The sequence below is a fragment of the Sciurus carolinensis genome, chromosome 1 (assembly GCF_902686445.1).
Source record: "Sciurus carolinensis chromosome 1, mSciCar1.2, whole genome shotgun sequence".
Lineage (NCBI taxonomy): Eukaryota > Metazoa > Chordata > Mammalia > Rodentia > Sciuridae > Sciurus > Sciurus carolinensis.
This window is the reverse complement of record NC_062213.1, coordinates 112886830-112900297: the sequence shown is the minus strand read 5'-3', so window position 1 is coordinate 112900297 and position 13468 is coordinate 112886830.

Genomic DNA, 13468 nt, shown 5'->3' with positions numbered 1-13468 from the left:
GTTGCTCACTATTGAACTGAAGGACTTATATAGCAATATTAAAGCAGTTTTTTTATCTACTTGAGTTTTCATATTCTTAAGTAATTCCTCTCATGATAATACCTGAATAAAAGTTGTCCATGAGAGTTGTTATGGCTTATGATACAACTATATACGAGACTGTTTTAAAATTAAATATAATTTAATAAATAATCATCTCTACTTAAGGCTATTATGGATTCCTAGCAGTTATTTCTTTACTAAGATGATCTAGGTGAAAAGAAATGTCTTCTGACTAAAGATCCATGAGCCAAACAAGTCATTATTGGTATAGCATTAAAATAAAAATTTAATACTAACCATGAAGGTTAAGGTATGAAGATCATGAGTTTGAGGCCAGCCTGGCCAACTTAGTGAGACCCTGACTCAAAATAATTTTTTAAAAAGGCAGATAGATAGATAGATAGATAGACAGACAGACAGACACACACACACACACACACACACACACACATACTGGGGATATGTGTGTGTGGTGTGTGTGTGTGTGTGTGTTTTAAGTGAAACCCCACACTCACACACAAAAAACCCCACAAATTTTTAATAAAAAACAGCCCTCCCCAAATATAAATATTAAAGCACAGTTATTTAGACATATAATGAATGTGGGGTGCCATTTTATAGCAGAGAGCAGAGTATCTCTACTCTTTAATTAGAAAAAAGAGATAAAAGTGAGTTGGATTTGTTGAACATATTTTCAAGATCATTTTGACAAATCAAAACTGTAGTGTTAAAATGTTTTTGGCTACAATCTGTATTAAGAAATGTATTTCACAACTTATCTTTCTACAAATGTATACTTTGGACTTAAACAAATTTTAGGAAAAAATTCTTACTCCTTATGCAAAATGCATATTCAGTATCAGCTTTTATTATTAGGTGCAAACAACTGAATTGATTTCACTTTCCACAATTTGAAATAGTGTCTTAAAAGCTTTACTATCAGGCACAATGACCTCTTAATGCTAAGAGATGAAGAAAGATGTGTTCTCAGGGGCAAAGGAAAAAAACAGTTGGTGCGAGGGTTCCAATATAACAACCCAACTTAAAGCCCATTCCACTAATCTTTCCTATTCAATAAATTCAATAAATTTAGATAAGCATTAATCAAGAAAGAATGATCATAGATGACTGCCACTCCCTCAGGAAGTTTAAAAGTGAAATTACACACAAAAAAGTATATACCGTAATCACAGCAACTTTGAAGGGTGAGGCAGAAGGATCACAAGTTTGAGGGCAGCCTGGGCAATTTAGCAAGACACTGTCTCTAAAAAATAAAAAGGACTTGGGGGCACAGTGGTAAAACACACCTGGGTTCAATTTCCAGAACTAAAAAATAAAATGTAGAAAACATAACCTGTTTACAAGTATATATGTAATATACATATATAGGCTCAAAAAAATTAAAACATAAGAGATGGAAAATAAGATTGGTGGAGCTTAAAGAAGTTAAAATTTTATAAATTGGAGAAATGAAAGCATCAAAATACAGTCAGGTGTAGTAGTGCATGTCTTTGATCACAGCTACTCTGTAGGTTGAGGCAAGAGAATCACTTGAGCCCAGGAGCCTGAGGTCAGCCTGGGCAACAGCAAGATCCTGTCTCAAAAAAATAAAAAATAAAACAAGGCATAGAGAAAATAGGCCTAATGAAATAAAAACTGGAAAATAAAGCTACATAAATAAAACCAAAAAACACATGAAAGGAAACCCAGCATTCTCAAATATCCTGATGAATTATAAAGGCAACAAATTATGTTGGAATCCAAGCAGAGATATCAAATCATAACAGGGATAAAGGAAGATGGTCTCAGCTCATGTAACAAACTTATGGAAACAGTAAAGCAGAGGGCTCCAAAGTCTGAGAAAATATTGTGTCAAGAATTTCATATTTGGACAAAAAGTGGGTTCTTTGAAAAAAAATCAATAAAATTGATAAACCCCTAGTCACACTAACAAAGAGAAACCTAAATTACTAAAATACATGATGAAAAATGAAATATCATAATGGACACAACTGAAATACAGAAGATAATTACAAACTATTTTGAAAATTTATACTCCAATAAGATAGAAAATATTGAAGACACTGACAAATTTCTAGAGACATATGTCCACCTAAACTGAATCAGGAGGTCATACACAATTTAAACAGAACAATTTCAAGTAATGAAATAGAAAACATCATTAAAAGCCCACCAATTAATGAAAGCCCAGGACCAGATTGATTCCCAGCAGAGTTCTACAAGACCTTCAAAGAAGAATTAACACCAATGCTCCTCAAATTATTCCATGATATAGAAAAGGAGGGAACACTTCCAAGCTCATTCTATAAGGCTAGTATCACCCTGATACCAAAACCAGACAAAGACACATGAGAAAATATATTGTATAGTTTATCCAAGCAATACATCATAAAGATGAACCAAGATCTATTATCAACCACCCTAGGAATGAAACATCCCACACACAAAACCTAGAATATCTAGTGGTGTCAAGGAAAACTACTTACTCCATTTCTCTACCTGGGGACTCATATGCCTAGAAGTTGACTTCATATGACTATTTTCTAAAGTCAAAGAAAGTGTAAGACAAAAACTGCAGCCCTGTTTTTCCTACTTTCAGTAAAAGCAGTTACTCCTCTTACAGGGTCTATGACATAGGATCCTGAGGATAACAGTGATAAAAAGAAGCAGAGATGATACACATGCAGTTTTCTCAATAACTAAACATGATAATTGTAACATAATTTCTACTTGGAGGCTTATCTTGGTTTGATATTTTCCAAGTAATTTTTTCAAGCCCCAAAAGTCCTTTAGATCTTTCCCAATGGATCAGGAGCTTCTCTTTCTCACAGCAGTGAATAGCAGTTCCTGATCAGTGGTGACTTCATGTTTCAGAAAGTAAAACTTACCAAACATGTAGAAAAGAAAACTTCAGACAAATATCCTTGATGAACACAGATGTAAAAATTATCAACAAAATTCTGGCAACTTGCATACAAAAACATTAAAAAATAGCACACCATAATCAAGTGGGGTTCATCCCAGGGATGCAGGGTCAGTTCAACATATGGAAATTAATAAAAGTAATTTATCATATCAATAGACTTAAAAACAAGAATCATATGGTCATCTCAATAGATGCAGAAAAAGCATTTGACAAAATACAGCATCCCTTCATGTTCAAAACACTAGAAAAACTAGTCATAGTAGGAACATACCTCAACATCATAAAAGCCATATGTGCTAAACCCAAGGTCAACATAATTCTAAACAAAGAAAAATTGAAAGCATTCCCTCTAAAAACTGGAACAAGACAAGGATGCCCTCTTTCAACACTTTTGTTCAATATTATCCTTGAAACTCTAGCCAGAACAATTAAACATAAGAAATAAATTAAATGTATACAAATAGATAAAGAAGAACTCAAACTATCTCTATTTGCAGTTGATATGATTCTATACTTGGAAGATCAAAAAAATTCCACTGAAAAATTTCTAGAACTAATAAATGAATTTGGCAAAGTAGCAGGACATAAAATCAATACACGTAAATCAAACATATTCTTATACATCAGCAATGAATCCTCTGAAAGAAAAATTAGGAAAACTACCCCAATCACAGTAGCCTCAAAAAATATAAAATACTTGGGAATCAATCTAACAAAAGAGTTGAAAGACCTCTACAATGAAAACTACAGAACATTAAATAAAGAAATAGAAGAACTTAGAAGATGGAGAGACTGCCCATGCTCCTGGATAGGTAGAATTAATATTGTCAGAATGACTATACTACCAAAACTATTATACAGATTTAACACAATTCCTATTAAAATCCCAGTGACATTCTTCACAGAACTAGAAAGAGCAATCATGAAATTCATTTGGAAAAACAAGAGACCCAGAATAGCCAAAGCAATCCTTAGCAAGAAAAGTGAAGCAGGAAGCATTACAATACCAGATCTTAAACTGTACTATAGAGCTACAGTAATAAAAACAGCATGGTACTGGAACCAAAACAGATATATAGACCAGTGGTACAGAACAGAAGACACAGAGACAACCCCACATAAATACAGTTATCTCATACTAGACAAAGGTGCCAAAAACATTCACTGGAGAAAAGATAGCCTATTCAACAAATGGTTCTGGGGAAAATGGAAAGCCACATGTAACAAAATGAAATTATACCTTTATCTCTCACTCTGCACAAAACTCAACTCACTATGGATCAAAGACTTAAGCACTAGAACACAGATTCTGCGACTACCAGAAGAAAAAGTAGGCCCAAATCTACACCATGTCAGCCTAGGACCTGACTTCCTTAACAAGACCCCTAAAACGCAAGAAGTTAAATCAAGAATCAATAAATGGGATGATATCAAACTAAAAAGTTTCTTTTCAGCAAAAGATACAATCAGTAATGTGAAGAGAGAGCCTATAGATCGGGAGAAAATCTTCACCACATGCACCTCAGATAAAGCATTAATCTCTAGGATATATAAAGAACTCAAGAAACTTAACACCAAAAGAACAAAACAAAAAAAAAAATCAATAAATGGGATAAGGAACTGAACAGACACTTCACAGAACAAGATATACAATCAATCAACAAATACATGAAAAAAATATTCAACCTCTCCAGCAATTAGAGAAATGCAAATCAAAACTACTCTAAGAGTTCTCACTTCAATCAGAATGGTAATTATCAAGAATACAAGCAATAATAAATGTTGGTAAGGATGTGGGGAAAAAGGTACACTCATACATTACTGGTGGGACTGCAAATTGGTGAAACCATTATGGAAAACAGTATAGAGATTCCTCAGAAAAGGGAGGAATGGAACCCACCATTTGACCCAGTTATCCCACTCCTTGGTTTATACCCAAAGGACTTAAAATCAACATGCTACCATGACACAACCACATCAAATGTTTATAGCAGCTCAATTCACAATAGGTAAACTATGGAACCAACCTAGATGCCCTTCAACAGATGAATGGATAAAGAAAATATGATATATATATATATATAACTATGATATATATAAATATGATATATATTATATATGATAAATATGATATATATATGATAGTATATGTATACCATATGATGGTATGATATATATATATATATATATATGATGGTATATTATTCAGCTTTAAAGAAGAATGAAATTTTGGCATTTGCTGGTAAATGGATGGAGTTAGAGAATATCATGCTAAGTGAAATAAGCCAAACCCCCAAAGACAAAAGCCAAATGTTATCTCTGATATGCAGATACTAATTCACAGTAAGAGGGGGATAGGGAAGAATAGAGTTACATTATATTAGGTAGAAGGGAGTGAAGAGAGAGGAGTGCATATGGGGGAGGGAATGATAATAGAGTGAAACAGACATTATTACCTCATGTGCATATATGACTGCAAGAGCAATGTGATCCTAAAATATGTATAATCAGAAAAATGAGAGATTACACTCCATTTTTGTATGATCTATCAAAATGTATAATGCATTCTACTGTCATATACAACTAATTAGAACAAATTAAAAAATTAAATTTAAAAATGGAATAAAGCATAAGAAAATTTGAGAAAAAAAAGAATTTCATATTTCACCAAAATTTCCTTAAACTATAAAGTCAATAAGATAGGTGTTGTGGCACATACCTGTAATCCCAACTATTTGAGAGGCTTGGGTAGGATTACATTTGAGGCAAACCTCAGCAACTTAGACTCTGTATCAAAAATAATTCTTTTTTTAAAGTAAATGAACTAGGTATATAAGTTCAGTGGTAAAGTACCCCTAGGTTCAATTCCCAGTATCCACTCCCAAAAAATATGTATATAAAGGGAGCAAACATTCTTAAATATGTAATAAAAGTATATAGTGAGAACCTTGGGGAAAAACTGACTGATAATAAAATTTAACCAAACAAGAAGAGAAAAAAAAGGGCATTAAAGGGAATAGTAAAAAACATTTTAGAAACTTGAAACAAAATAGGAAACAATTATATGGTTCAAATTTAATATGACCATGCTCTTATATAGAAATAATAAACAGAAGTAAAGAAACTCAAGTTTGCTGGTTTCATCTATCATACAGGACTCCCATGCAGCCTGTAATTAAAACACGAAGCTAGAAAACACACCAGCCTTTTCAGTTTTTTCCATAATTGTCCTCAATTTTAAGAAGAATCTTTTAGAATTCAACTCTTATGGGGGGGTGGAATTTAAGTTTAGCATTTCTTCAATTTCATATTTGTTTTCATATGTTGAATTCAGGTGAAATTGATTTGTTGTATTTGTTAACTATTGTATACGAGTCTGTTTTTGTCTCTGAGAGAGATGGCTAGAATGTATGAAGTTTACAAGATACTAATAGTACTTATTTCTGGTTGATGGAATTTTGAGTGACTTTTATACTTTGTACTTCTATATAAGGCTTTTTTCTTCCTCAATAAACACATTAAATTATATTTTACAAGAAAAAACACAAATTACATACACACATATGTTTTCTACACATACACACATATTTTGTTCAAGTTTGCAAAAAGGAAAGGCAATTACTTTAAAAAAGCAGTTTGTTATTAAAAGGAAAAGAGGACGTTGTTGGCAAGAAGATTTATCTCAACATACATTATAGTGTAGTTTCATTTTATAATCAAACTGTGTTATGTACTCTAAAATACATAAGTTGACAAGTAATTCCTATAAATGTAGCACAAACTAAAACAAATGATCTCAATTGTATATCAAGTTAGTCATATAATAGAAAGAAAAGTATTTTTTCAGGTGACTAGAATATATAGCATTTTGATTGTAATTAGTAGAATATATTCTAGGAACACATAAGAATGCAGGATATCTTAAACCTCATTCGTTCAATAGTATCATTGTTAGTATTGCTATTATTTGAAATTTATTGATATCTGTAGGATAAAGCAAATATAGACTTAATATTGTTAGTAATCAAAATTCTCACAAGATTTTTAAAATAAAATTTAAAAAGTTGAAGAAGAAAAACACTGTGTAGTAAATTAGAATTGAATATATCACTTTGAATTTATATTTTTCATTGTATTTTCAAGAACACATTTTTCCTAGCTGGGTCTTTTAAATTACCTAAAGGCAGTAAGACGTTAGTAGCAATATGCATGCTTGCACCCAGTTATGGCCTCAATACTATACCATTCCAGAGAAAATTGAGTTCCCTAGAAATACAACTGATTTCAGACCTAAGACAGGAAATATGAAGCTACTAAGAGGAAATGATAAGCAACTATTTGTAAATTGGATCACCAGTTGAAACAGATAAATCCCTAAGGGGAAAAAAATCCTTATCAACAATAACTGGAGAAACAGAAATTCTGAATATTCCTACAACCCTTAAATTTACAATCCATCTTCTTGTTTCTTCTTTAATTTCTTTCTTCAATGTTCTGTGGTTTCCAATATGATTTTATTCACCTCCTTGGTTAAACGTATAACTGGGTTGTGTTTTTGTTTTATTTTGTTTTTGAGGCTACCATAAATGGGATTGCTTTCCTGATTTCTTTCTCAGCAAATTCAATATTGGTCCATAGGAGAGCTATTCATTTTTGAATGCTGAATTTGTTTATTAGTTCTAGCATTCTTCTGAGGATAGGATCATATCATCTGAAAACAGTGATAATTTGATTTCTTTCTTTCCTATCTTTATTCCTTCTATTTCCTTCTCTTGCTTAATTGCTCTGACTAGAATTTCTAAAACTATATTGAATAGGAATGGTGAGACTGGACAGTGTTGTCTTATTACAGATTTTAAAGTACATATGTTCAGCTTTTCCCCATTCATTATGATGTTGGTTTTGGATTTGTCATATAATGCTTTTATGATGTTGAAGAATGTTCCATCTGTCCCTCGTGTTCCTTCTATCCCTTCAGTGTTCTTATCCTGAATGGGTTCTGAATTTTGTCAAAGGCTTTTTCTATTATCTATTGAGATGACAAAGGGATTTTAATTCTATTAATGTGGTGAATTACACTTATTGATATTTGTGTTTTAAAACATCCTTGCATCCCTGGGAAAAAACCAACTTGGTCATGATGTAAAATCTTCATAATATGCTGTTGAATGGGATTTGTTAATATTTTATTAGGTATTTTTGCATCTAAGTTCACCAGGGATACCGGTCTGGTTTTCCTTCCTTAATGTATTCTTACCTGGTTTGGGTATGAGTGTGATACTGTCTTCATAGAATGAATTTTGAAGTATTCCATTCTTTTTATTTCATAGGATAATTTGAGAATCATTCATATTAGTTTTTCTTTAAAAGTCTGGTAGAATTCTGATGAGAATTCATCTGGTACTGGGCTTTTCTTTGTTGGAAGACTTTTTATTACTGCATCTATCTTATTGCAGGTTTTTGGTCTGCTTAGGTTTCTCATATCCTCTTGATTCAATTTTGGCAAGTCACATGTGTCTAGAAAAATATCTGTTTCTTCTAGATTTTCCAATTTTTGGATTAAAAGTTTTCTAAATAGTTCCAGCTATCCTTAGTTTGGTTAAGGTCTTATCAATCTTATTTATCTTTTCAAAGAACCTACTCTTCATTTTATTGAAACTTTTTATTCTCATTTTCACTGATGTCTGCTCTGATCTTAATTATTTCCTTCTTTTTTTTTGTTTTAAACTATAAACATGTATTTTTATTTTTTTTATTATTGTATACAAATGGGATACATGTTGTTTCTCTATTTGTACGTAGAGTCAAGGCATACCATTTGTGTAATCATACGTTTACATAGGGCAATGATGTTTGATTATTTTTTTTTTCCTTCCCCCCCACCCCTCCCACCCCCTCTTTCCCCTCTATACAGAACTTCTTTTCTTCATTCTTACCGCTCTCCTTATCCCTAACCCTAAACCTAACCCTAAACCTAATGCTAACCCCTCCCACCCCCCATTATATGTCCTCATCCGCTTATCAGCGAGATCATTTGTCCTTTAGTTTTTTGAGATTGGCTTATCTCACTTAGCATGATATTCTCCAATTTCGACCATTTGCCTACAAATGCCATAATTTTATCATTCTTCATTGCGGAGTAATATTCCATTGTATATATATGCCACAGTTTCTTTATCCATTCATCAACTGAAGGGCATCTAGGTTGGTTCCACAATCTGGCTATGGTGAATTGAGCAGCAATGAACATTGATGTGGCTGTATCTCTGTAGTATGCTGATTTTAAGTCCTTTGGGTATAGGCCAAGGAGTGGGATAGCTGGGTCAAATGGTGTTTCCATTCCAAGCTTTCTGAGGAATCTCCACACTGCTTTCCAGAGTGGCTACACTAATTTGCAACCCCACCAGCAATGTATGAGTGATCCTTTTTCACCACATCCTCGCCAACACCTATTGTTGCTTGTGTTCTTGATAATCGCCATTCTAATTGGGGTGAGATGAAATCTTAGGGTAGTTCTGATTTGCATTTCTCTTATTACTAGGGATGTTGAACATTTTTTCATATATCTGTTGATTGCTTGTACATCTTCTGTGAAGTGTCTGTTCATTTCCTTAGCCCATTTGTTGATTGGATTATTTGTGTTCTTCATGTAGAGTTTTTTGAGTTCTTTATAGATTCTGGAAATTAGCGCTCTATCTGAGGTATGGTTGGCAAAGATATTCTCCCACTCTGTAGGCTCTCTCTTCACATTACTGATAGTTTCCTTTGTTGAGAGAAAGCTTTTTAGTTTGAATCTATCCCAGTTGTTGATTCTTGCTTTTATTTCTTGTGCTATGGGAGTCCTGTTGAGGAAGTCTAATCCTAAGCCAACAAGTTGAAGGTGTGGACCTACTTTTTCTTCTATAAGATGCAGGGTCTCTGGTCTGATTCCGAGGTCCTTGATCCATTTTGAGTTGAGTTTTGTGTAGGGTGAGAGATAGGGGTTTAATTTTATTCTGTTGCATATGGTTTTCCAGTTTTCCCAGCACCATTTGTTGAAGAGGCTATCTTTTCTCCATTGCATATTTTTGGCCCCTTTGTCTAGTATGAGAAAATTGTATTTATTTGGGTTTGTGTCCATGTCCTCTATTCTGTACCATTGATCTACCTGTCTATTTTGGTACCAATACCATGCCGTTTTTGTTACTATTGCTTTGTAGTAGAGTTGAAGATCTGGTATTGCAATACCCCCTGCTTCGCTCTTGCTACTGAGGATTGCTTTAGCTATTCTAGGTTTTTTATTCTTCCAGATGAATTTCATAATTGCTTGCTCTATTTCTGCAAGGTACATCATTGGGATTTTAATTGGAATTGCATTGAATCTGTATAGTACTTTAGGTAGTATAGCCATTTTGACAATATTAATTCTACCTATCCAGGAACATGGAAGATCTTTCCATCTTCTAAGGTTTTCTTTAATTTCTTTCTTTAGTGTTCTGTAGTTCTCATTATAGAGGTCTTTCACCTCTTTTGTGAGATTGATTCCCAAGTATTTTATTTTTTTCGATGCTATTGTGAATGGGGTAGTTTTCCTAATTTCTCTTTCTGAAGATTCATCACTTATGTATAAAAATGCATTGGATTTATGAGCATTGATCTTATAACCTGCTACTTTACTGAATTCACTTATGAGTTCTAAAAGTTTTCTGGTGGAATTTCCAGGTTCCTCTAAATATATAATCATGTCATCAGCGAACAGGGATAGTTTGAGTTCTTCTTTTCCTATTCGTATCCCTTTAATTTCTTTGGTTTGTCTAATTGCTCTGGCTAGAGTCTCAAGGACGATGTTGAATAGAAGTGGTGAAAGAGGGCATCCCTGCCTTGTTCCAGTTTTTAGGGGGAATGCTTTCAGTTTTTCACCATTTAGAATGATATTAGCCATGGGCTTAGCGTAGATGGCCTTTACAATGTTAAGGAATGTTCCCACTACCCCAATTTTTTTAGTGTTTTTAGCATGAATTTTAGCATGAACTAGCATTTTATTGAATGCTTTTTCTGCATCTATTGAGATAATCATGTGATTCTTAACTTTAAGTCTGTTGATATGGTGAATGACATTTATTGATTTCCTGATGTTGAACCAAACTTGCATCCCTGGGATAAAACCCACTTGATCGTGGTGCACTATCTTTTTAACATATATTTGTATGCGATTTGCTAAAATTTTGTTGAGAATTTTTGCGTCGATGTTCATTAAGGATATTGGTCTGAAATTTTCTTTCCTCGATGTGTCTCTGTCTGGTTTAGGTATCAGGGTAATATTGGCTTCATAAAATGAGTTTGGGAGGGTTCCCTCCTCTTCTATTTCATGGAATAGTTTGAAGAGTATTGGAATGAGCTCTTCTTTAAAGGTTTTGTAGAACTCGGCTGAGAACCCATCTGGTCCTGGACTTTTCTTTGTTGGTAGGCTTTTGATGACCTCTTCTATTTCATTGCTTGAAATTGGTTTATTTAAGTTGTGTATGTCCTCCTCGTTCAGTTTAGGTAATTCATAAGTCTCCAGAAATTTGTTGATGTCTTCGAGGTTTTCTGTTTTGTTGGAGTATAGATTTTCGAAATAGCTTCTAATTATGTTTTGTATTTCACTCGTGTCTGTTGTGATGTTTCCTTGTTCATTCCGAATTTTAGTAATTTGAGTTTTCTCCCTCTTTCTCTTTGTTAGTGTGGCTAAGGGTTTATCAATTTTATTTATTTTTTCAAAGAACCAACTATTTATTTTGTTAATTTTTCCAATTGTTTCTTTTGTTTCGATTTCATTGATTTCGGCTCTGATTTTAACTATTTCCTGTCTTCTACTACTTTTGGTATTGGTCTGCTCTTCTTTTTCTAGCGCTTTGAGCTGTAGTGTTAAGTTGTTTATTTGTTGATTTCTACTTCTTTTTTTGAATGCGCCCCATGAAATAAATCTTCCTCTAAGTACTGCTTTCATAGTGTCCCAGAGATTTTGATATGATTTGTCTTTGTTCTCGTTTACTTCTAAGAATTTTTTTATTTCCCTCCTGATGTCTTCTGTTATCCATTCATTATATAATAGAATATTATTTAATCTCCAGGTATTGGAGAAGTTTCTGGTTTTTATTCTGTCATTTATTTCTAATTTCAATCCATTATGATCTGATAGAGTACAAGGTAGTATCTCTATCTTCTTGTATTTGCTAACAGTAGCTTTGTGGCATAAAATATGGTCTATTTTAGAGAAGGATCCATGTGCTGCTGAGAAGAAAGTGTATTCGTTCTTTGTTGGATGGAATATTCTATATATGTCCGTTAAGTCTAAATTGCTGATTGTGTTGTTGAGATCTATAGTTTCTTTATTCAATTTTTGTTTGGATGATCTATCCAGTGGTGAGAGAGGTGTGTTAAAATCGCCTAGTATTATTGTGTTGTGGTCTATTTGAATTCTGTAATTGAGAAGGATTTGTTTGACGTACGTGGATGAGCCAATGTTCGGGGCATAGATATTTATGATTGTTATGTCTTGCTGATTTATGCTTCCCTTAAGCAGCATGTAATGTCCTTCTTTATCCCTTCTGACTAGTTTTGGTTTGAAGTCCACATTATCTGAGATGAGGATGGATACTCCAGCTTTTTTGCTGTGTCCGTGTGCATGGTATGTTTTTCCCCATCCTTTCACCTTTAGTCTATGGGTGTCTCTTTCTATGAGGTGAGTCTCTTGCAGGCAGCATATTGTTGGATTTTTCTTTTTAATCCAATCTGCCAGTCTGTGTCTTTTGATTGATGAATTCAGGCCATTAACATTCAGGGTTATTATTGTGATATGATTTGTATTCCCAGTCAATTGACTCATATTTGTTTTTGACATGATTTGGTTTCTCCTTTATTTGGCTATTCCTTTAGGCTAGCGCCTCCTGTTGCTGATTTGCATCATTGTTTTTCATCTCTTCCACATGGAATATTTTGCTGAGAATGTTCTGTAATGCTGGCTTTCTTTTTGTAAATTCCTTTAGCTTTTGTTTATCATGGAAGGATCTTATTTCATCATCAAATTTGAAGGTAAGTTTTGCTGGGTATAAGATTCTTGGTTGGCATCCGTTTTCTTTCAGGGCTTGGTAAATGTTGTTCCAGGCCCTTCTAGCTTTTAGGGTCTGGATTGAAAAATCTGCTGATGTAATTCCCTCTGAATGTAATTTGATTCTTTTCTCTCGCGGCCTTTAAAATTCTGTCTTTATTTTGTATGTTAGGTATTTTCATAATAATGTGCCTTGGTGTGGGTCTGTTGTAATTTTGTATGTTTGGAGTTCTTTAAGCCTCTTGTACTTGGTTTTCCATTTCATTCTTCAGATTTGGGAAATTTTCTGATATTATTTCATTGAATAGATTGTTCATTCCTTTGGTTTGTTTCTCTAAGCCTTCCTCAATCTCAATAATTCTTAAATTTGGCCTTTTCATGATATCCCATAATTCTTGTAGATTCTGTTC